This window comes from Mustela putorius, unplaced genomic scaffold (genome assembly GCF_011764305.1).
Source record: "Mustela putorius furo isolate JIRA1106 unplaced genomic scaffold, ASM1176430v1.1 tig00003836_pilon_pilon_pilon, whole genome shotgun sequence".
NCBI lineage: Eukaryota > Metazoa > Chordata > Mammalia > Carnivora > Mustelidae > Mustela > Mustela putorius.
Window position 1 is genome coordinate 18,997,019 of NW_025421989.1, and position 8,717 is coordinate 19,005,735.

The 8,717-nt window shown below is 39.9% G+C and overlaps 1 pseudogene; it reads right to left on the reverse strand.

The window, feature by feature from the left end:
- Nucleotides 1-550: 550 nt before the first annotated feature.
- Nucleotides 551-1,125, reverse strand: LOC101675982 (annotated as a pseudogene).
- Nucleotides 1,126-8,717: the final 7,592 nt, after the last annotated feature.

Here is an 8,717-nt window from a genome sequence, read left to right on the forward strand (position 1 = left end):
ACAGAAGTACAAGAGGGCTGGCCTGCTAAGTGGGGCTACATCTAGACAGTTTATCCTTCACCCATCTTTCTGTACAGCATCCTGAGGTAAACCAATTTTAAATGTTTATTTTCAGTAAACCAGCTATGACAATACATACTAACAAACTGAACTAAACCCCTTTTGAATAGGTTTCAAATTTGGTTTTTTCATTTTTCATTTTTGAGACAAATGCCTGACTATGCTCAATTGTCAAGCTGCATGCATGAGAAACTGGCAAGGCCAAATAGTGTATTAATCATTAGCAAACAGAACTGCAAGGAGTACACTAAGTGCTTCCTTATCATTAAGGTAGTATAAATGTTTGTATCATAAACTGATATGTAGCTTGGTCTTTAGGGCACAGGACCACCAACCAATCACTGCAAATTTTGTGTGTAGACAGAAGGCACTTTTGACATTCAGTTTTGTTTTGTAGAAAGAGAATGGGTAAATGAACTTTTTTGCAAGATGTTAGTAAAAGATTCCACATGATTCTTCTGGGAGAGGCAAAGGAGTTGAAAGTAGGTCTTCATTTTGCAGTCATCATCTGTATAAATTCTTCAGAGCTGACTTGTCCATCTCTATCAATATCTGCTTCTCTGATCATTTCATCTACCTCTTCATCTGTTTGTGTTTCTCCTGTTTGTCATGACATGACAGAGTTCTGCTACACTGATACAACCATTCCCATCCTTGCCAAGACTCCGAATACTTCACGGATTTCCTCTTCACTGTCTGTATCTTTCATTTTTCTAGCCCCCATAGTCAAAAATTCTGAAAATTCAATGGTGCCATTACCATCACCATCCACCTCATTGATCATATCCTGCAATTAGGCTTCTGCTGGCTTCTGACTCAGTGACCTCATAACAGTTCCAAGTTCCTCTGTTGCGCCATTGCCATCTTTGTCAGAGAGGGAAAAGTTGCCTTGAACTCAGCAATGTGTTCTTTGGTCAGCTGATCAGCCACGATGCTAGCAAAGAGAGGAAGAGCAGAGGGAGCAATTGTGGCTACACCAGCACAGAGGCTGTGATGGCTGGGGTGCCTCCCCGGCCACTGCTGCTTGTAAAGCACAGTGTGTGCTCAGCACCATACCACTGCCATTGCCCAGCTCCAGGGAAAGGTCATTTTAAAGACTATACATCGCATAACATTAAAAGAACTACTCAATATAGAATCCATGAATTTCTGCAAAATTTTATCAAATCCAGGTCAAAAGTCATCAGAAACCAGGCCCAGAATTGGTGTTTTCTTGCCATTTGAAGACACTACTTTATTAGGGGGAAAAGGGGCTTTTTTGTTTGTTTGTTTGTTTGTTTTTTAAAATTTTATTTATTTGATAGACAAAGCAAGAGAGGGAACACAAGGCAGGGGAAGTGAGAGAGGGAGAAGCAGACTTACCACTGAGCATGGTGCCTGATGCCAGGCTTGATCCCAGAACCCTGAGCCACCCAGGCACCCTAGGAAAAGAAGTTTTATATGCATTTTCTTTTACATATTTTGCACTCAACTGTGTTTTACCTTCTCCAAAGGAAGCAGTATTTCAGATATAATTTTCACTTTTCCAGAACTGTTTTTTTCTAGTTTTAGAAAAGTGAGCATTTTGCGGTGGCAGGCTGGCTCAGTCAGTACAGCATGCAACTCTTGCTCTCAGGGCTGTGAGCTCTGGCCTCACATTGAGTACAGAGTTTACTTTAAAAAGCAAATAAATAAAATCTTAAAAAGAAAGAAAAGTGAGCATTTTATAAATAATACAGTCACTGTAAAGGTATAAAATATAACCATTTGCTACCATCTAGTGGAACTACTAAGTTCTGCACAGAAACATTTTGGCTTTAATAGAATCATTCTATTTCATTACCTTTATTTGATGCTTCTTGGTTATATGAATTTGTGGTTGTAAAAGTAAAATTTCTTAATATCTGATCCAAAATTGTTAAAACAGCAGGATAAAGCGTAAGGGGAAACAGAAAAAGAGGAAAAATCTGAAGACACGTCATTGCACTTTTTCTCATTTAAAACAAAGCAAAAACTGTTTTGATAGTCAACTATAAACTGCTCCGAAGAAAGAGTCATGAGCCATACTTCACCTAAATTCACACTGAGAACACCTGGTTTTCATGCAAACTGGCACTATATCCTCATTCTCAGCTTGCTCCTAGTCTACACACAATGTCATTTTATTGCCAGGCTTTTTCTCTAGTGTTCTTATGTCATGCAAAGTATGTCAAACATGTATGGCCATATTAATTACATTCTTCTTAAATGTGGTAAATAAGTCCTGGTGGAATATGAAAACTGAGAAACCAAATTACAAATGCACCATGCGGTCACTGATGGGAAGATAATGTGTAGGAAACACTATGTCCCACAACACTGATTATGATGCTTTGCCTACATTACAGCATTCCAGAGTAAAAGAGAGCTTTATCAGTATCCCTTCCTATGCTCTCAGTAGTATAATTACACAGATGAGTTTCCTACCTAAAGCACGTATGGTTTTCTGAGATCTTTCTTAGCTAAGGATTCTTTCAGCAAGTCTGCATTCTACAAGAATATTATCTTGGAGAAGTGTACGTGCTGTGAATTGAGCATGTAGTCATATTTCTGGCACCAGGATTTATTAACCCAATCATCATGGTGCCCTTGAGTCAGCGTACAGACTACTATGTGGCATCTACCATACCATGGAGTCAGGCAAATGTTCATACTGACAAGACAGAATCCCAAGGACATTTACACAAGGATTATTCATATTTAAATCATACAAAAATCATCTGGGGGCTCCTCCTCTATGTCAATCCTCCCATCCCTAGAAAACACACCAAAAAATTGCAAGAGATGTCCGGTGCCATTTTCACCAGAGCTATATCCCCTTTGGTGTTCTATAATGAACACTACCTCCAAACAGCTTTGAACTGATCTCACAATATCCCAAGTAAGATAAGGTTTAAATTTCCACTAAAATAGCTGGGATATTTAAAGTTATAAGTCAAGGACAAGAGAAAGAAGAAAAAATACAAGGACACCACTACTGTAATGAGACTGACCCTTCACACTACCCTGTCCTTGAGGACTTGATGTCAACCAATAGAGAGGGAACAACTCCAATAATTCTCTAATACACTCCAAATTTGGTTAAAATACTATTGGGGAAGTAGCCTCTGTATGACCAATAGTCCCCCATCCCAGGACTGTCCAAGAATTACCCTGGCTCTGGAACATTCCCCTAAATGGAAGGTGAATGCTGAGCTATCACTTGACCCCAGATTATTTCCAGAAGGAAACCTTTCCCATGAAGGATTCTCCCTTGCCCTGAGTAAATCATAAACTTCTTCATATTATTTAAGCATGTGTGTCATATGGCATCTGGCCTGCCCTATCAGTATATCTGCTCCTTCCACACCCACCAGCAGAGAGGGAATGGGGTCTTCACCTGCAGCACAAGAGGGATGTGGTACAGTCCATCACCCTGCATTAGTTATCAGGAGGGACCCACTGGCCATCAGAGACTGGCACACATTACAGATGATGATTCTGTGTCTCTTCTCCTTTTCATGAGTAAAGTATTGTTCTAACCAGTGCCTTGTGTGTTAAGTCCTTGGTAACTCACAACCCACTGAAGATGCAGTGGGCCAAGGTCTGTGGGCTCCTTCTCCTAGTTGTTGGCACTGTTATGATCTTTGCCATCCTTCACACAATGGCACTTCTTAGCTGGAACTGGTAGTTGGACCTTCCTACTCAACAAATACTAAGCCTCTACATGAGGAAAACTAAAGCTAACTGAGCAAGAGAAGCTTAGTTATTTATCAACACCCATACCTCCCTTCTTATATAGAATTGGAAGTTTTACCTGAACAAATAGCCAGGGCCCCTGCTACAGACCTCAGCCCCTTCCCCTTATCCCTCCACCTAGGGGCCTAAGATGGTGGTGAGCAATTCCTGCATGCAAAGGAAGGAAATGCTCTTCAGACGGCAAAGTAATGAGACAGCAGCCCAGTAACCAGCCCAAAAACTAACCAAAATTCCCACCCAGAATTCTACATAAGACTGAAATGAATAAGAGATGTTAGAGGACAACAGCCAAATTATAGAAAGAGACCACATGTCCACCATCTGATGAACATATCAGAAAGATATCATATATATACACAATGGAATATTACTCAGCCATAAAAATTAATGAAATCTTGTCATTTACAATGACATGGATGGAGCTAGACAGTATCATGCTAAATGAAATAAATCAGAGAAAGACAAATACCATATAATTTCACTCGTATGTGGAATTTAAGAAACACAATAAATTAACATGTTGTGGGGGAGAAAGAGAAAAGCCAAGAAACAGACTCTTAACTATAGAGAACTGAGGGTTACTGGAGGGGAGGTGGGGACATGGGTGAAACATGTGAAGGGGATTAAGGAGGGCACTTGTCCTGATGAGCACCATGTACTGTATGTAAGAGCTGATTCACTAAATTCTACACCTGAAATTTAAATTCTACACTAAATTCTACACTGTATATTAACTAACTGGAATTTAAATAAAAACTTGGAAGAAAAAAGGAGATGTTTGAGCAGAGAGCCAAAAGCAAAGTAAAAGCTCAAGAGAGAAAATATGTGTGGAGATATCATCTACACTCTGGTAAGATTTGACAAAGAAGGAACCAGAGACAAAAAGGAGTTTAAAGACAGGTCCTTGGAAAACATTAAAATTTAGAGAGTGGCAAGAGAAACACAAGTCAAAGAAGGGAAGTCAGAGAAACAGGATGAAAAACTGGAGCCCAAAAATCCTCAACTCAACAAAAACAACAAAAAACAAACAACAAAACTCAACAACAACAACAAAAAAAGTTGAAAATGGACAAAGGACTTGAACAGGCATTTATCCCAAGAATATATGCAAATGACAAAAAAAATAAGCACACAAAACATACTCAACATCACTAATCATTTAAGAGATGCAAATCAAAAATACAGTAAGATACCATCTCATACTTATTAAGATGGCTACTATAAAAAAAAAGGAAAATAACAAGTGTTGGCAAGGAGGTAGAGAAATTGGAACCCTTGTGCACTATTAGTGGGAATATAAAATGGTATAATTTCTGTGAAAAACAGGATGGCATTTCTTCAAAAAATTTTTAAAAAAGAATTGCCACATGATCCAGCAATTCCACCTCTGAGTATACATACCCAAAATAACTGAAAGCAGGGTCTCAAAGAGATATTTGTATACCCATGTTCATAGCAGCATTATTCACAATAACTAAGATGTAAAAGCAACCTAAGTATCCACGGACAGATGAATAGATAAGCAAAATGTGGTGTGTGTGTGTGTGTGTGTGTGTGTGTAATGGAATATTACTCAGCCTTAACAAGGAAGGAAACTCTGATTTATGCTTAAGAATGACTCTTGAAGACATTATGTTAAGTGAAATAAGCCAGTCATGAAAAGACAAATATTGTCTGATTCCCATTTATATTAGTTACTTAGACTAGTCAAAATCACAAAAATACAAAGTAGAATGGTGGTTTCCAGGGGCTAGGAGGAACAAGAAATGAGGAGTTTTTGTTTAATGGGTATAGAGTTTCAGTTTTAATAAGATTAAAGTATCCTGGAGATGGATGATGGTATTGGTAGCATAATAATGTGAATATACTGCATAGTATACTTAAAAGCTATTAAGATGGTTAAGTTTTAGGGGCACCTGGGTGGCTCAGTCAGTTAAGCATCTGTCTTTGGCTCAGGTCATGACCCCAGGGTTCTGAGATTGAGCCCCATGTTGGGCTGCCTGCTCAGTAGGGAGCCTGCTTCTCCCTCTCCCTCCACCTGCCGCTCACCCTGCTTGTGTGCTCTTTCCCTCCCTCCTTCTCTCCCTCTCTATAATAAATAAAATCTTTTTTTAAAAAAAGATGGTAATTTTTACATTGTGTGTTTTACCACAATTAAAAAAATGAGGAAAAAAAAACACACAGGGTGGAGGGCCCATCAGTTATAATGAAGAAGAGGAGGCACGAGAAAGGACTCATAGATCTGTCCAATTTTGAGATGTTGATATAACCATTCCCTACAGCACTTGACTTTTTTCAATGCTCCCATTATCTTACCCACACGTTTGCCCAGATTGTTCTTACATGGTACATCAATTCCATCCTTATACCTTGGAACACCCTAGAACATCTGTCCCCAGCCATGTTGGCCACACCAGGAACACATTAGAAGTTATCATTTCAAACTCTTGATCATTATTATTATCATCTTCCCAAACATGGAAATAATATTATTAACATCTTCCCAGTCAGTTTTCATATATAAAGAGAAAAAAATTACTTTTTCCTTACCCCCATGAAGGCAAGCTAAACAATAACACAACTGTGGACATAGTGAACAGATTGCCATCTCAATATGCTCCAAAGGATTTGGACAGCCAGGTAGGCATAATGAAGATTACAAGAGACACTCCTCTCTCATTTGAGAGCTCCTGGTGGAGATAATGATACACAGTGACTTCTCAGTATATAAAAGAATGGTCTTGAAGTCCCAAAAAATCACATCCTGTTAAATGACTATCTACATATAAGGCCTGTTCCACAAGTCAAATATCAGCCTATATCATCTTGATTTTTTCAGTATCAGCAAAGAAAAAAACATGCACCTGGCTAGGAGGACTACAAGATAGAAGCTTCCCAGAAAGGACAGTCTCTCTTCCTTTTCCTTCAAAATATAAATTAAGATGAAAACTCTCTTTGAAATTTCTACTTCCCCTATACAATGTTCACTACATGTACAAATGATAAACTACTAAGTTTATTCATATCTCCTTAGGGGCTACATTCAAAGTTCAAATGTCCAAGTACCCAGGCTAGAACAACCCTTTGTGACTTTCCCTTGATAAACCTGAGTTCACACTTCCTTCTGTTGGACTCATACTTTTAATACTCAATCTGACATTTGATTGATATAATAAATGAAAAGTTTACAATATTAAGTATTAGGAGCTGTACTATGGCTTTATTTATTACCTCATTTCAGCTTCAGTACACAGGGAGGGTCATGAAATACCTACAGTGTACAAGTGAAGAAATCTAGGCTCAAAGAGATTAAACGCCTCTCCCAAGGCTACAGTTTTGAGAAGTCACAGAGCTCAGACTAGAACCTACAATGCATCACTCCAAAACTCATGCTCTTCTACTCATGCTTCACACCATATTTAACTGCCACCCCCATATCCTTGTGAGTTAGTAAATGTCTGAGGGTAATCCCGAGGCCACAGCATGACCACTATCACTTGATGGGATTATAGAGCCCTCCAAGAGGAGTGTTTGAAATACATCAAGTGGTTAAAGAAATACACTTGCAGTGCCCACAATTAAAGGTTTGGTGCATGAGGATGCTGGGGGTCAGACACATCTCTGAAAGGCTGCACTGAAAGGACATCAAAAGCAGCATGTCGGGGCGCCTGGGTGGCTCAGCGGGTTAAAGCCTCTGCCTTCGGCTCAGGTCGTGATCCCGGAGTTCTGGGATCGAGCCCCGCATCGGGCTCTCTGATCAGCGGGGAGCCTGCTTCCTGCTCTCTCTCTCTCTGCCTGCCTCTCCGCCTACTTGTGATTTCTGTCAAATAAATAAATAAAATCTTAAAAAGAAAAAAAAAAAAGCAGCATGTCTTACCAGGTTAAGAGATCTGGGAGACATTATTACACAGAGCAAAACACTATGCCCAGTACAGCCCATCCTATCACAGGAATAGAAAGTAAGTTGGAGGACCGAATTTTTAGCAAGAATTGTCAGTATGCTAGGTACTTTCTACCCCCACCTTATGAGAGTAGGCCTATGTATGCATTACAAAAAAGACACAGCTAAACATTCTACTTAAATGGGAGGTAATCTGGGGAACTGTCACATTTAAAGCCCACACTGGCTTTCTTAAACATGCGCTGCATTGGGAGCTAAGCATCAGTTGTCCTTTTCAGTTTCTTTATGGATCAAAGCCATCTTTAAATGGCACCTGTCACAAGACAAAAATATGGGGCATGAATTGTCCACAGAAGATCCCAAATATCTGCCCACTGATGGGTGGTTTTGGTTATGACAGTAGCACCATTATGTCACTGAAGTGCTCAGTGAATCCAAATATAAAACACAGTTCATGGGCGCCTGGGTGGCTCAGCTGGTTGGACGACTGCCTTCGGCTCGGGTCATGATCCTGGAGTCCCGGGATCGAGTCCCACATCAGGCTCCCAGATCCATGGGGAGTCTGCTTCTCCCTCTGACCTTCTCCTCGCTCATGTTCTCTCTCACTGTCTCTCTCTCAAATAAATAAATAAAATCTTTAAAAAAAAAAAAACCACACAGTTCAAATAAGAGTCCTTAACCATTGCTCCTATTGGCTACGTGGAGAAGCTTGGCAAAGCCACACTCAGAAAAAGGATCCACTGTAGTGGGTACCCAGTGGTAACCTTGAGGAGAGGGTAGAGCACCACATCTGGCACTTTAGACTTTGGAAACCAAACATCCCCTCTATATTCAACTGTGCAACTGGCACTCTGCACACATTTCCAAGCTCCTTGGCCTGATATGCTGGAGTCAATAGGTCTTGTTTGGGGACCAGGTCCCAAATTACAGATGAATAACCATGCCTTGATGCATAGTCTATCTAGGTGACCATGAAGTACAAACAATTCGTTGGTTTCAC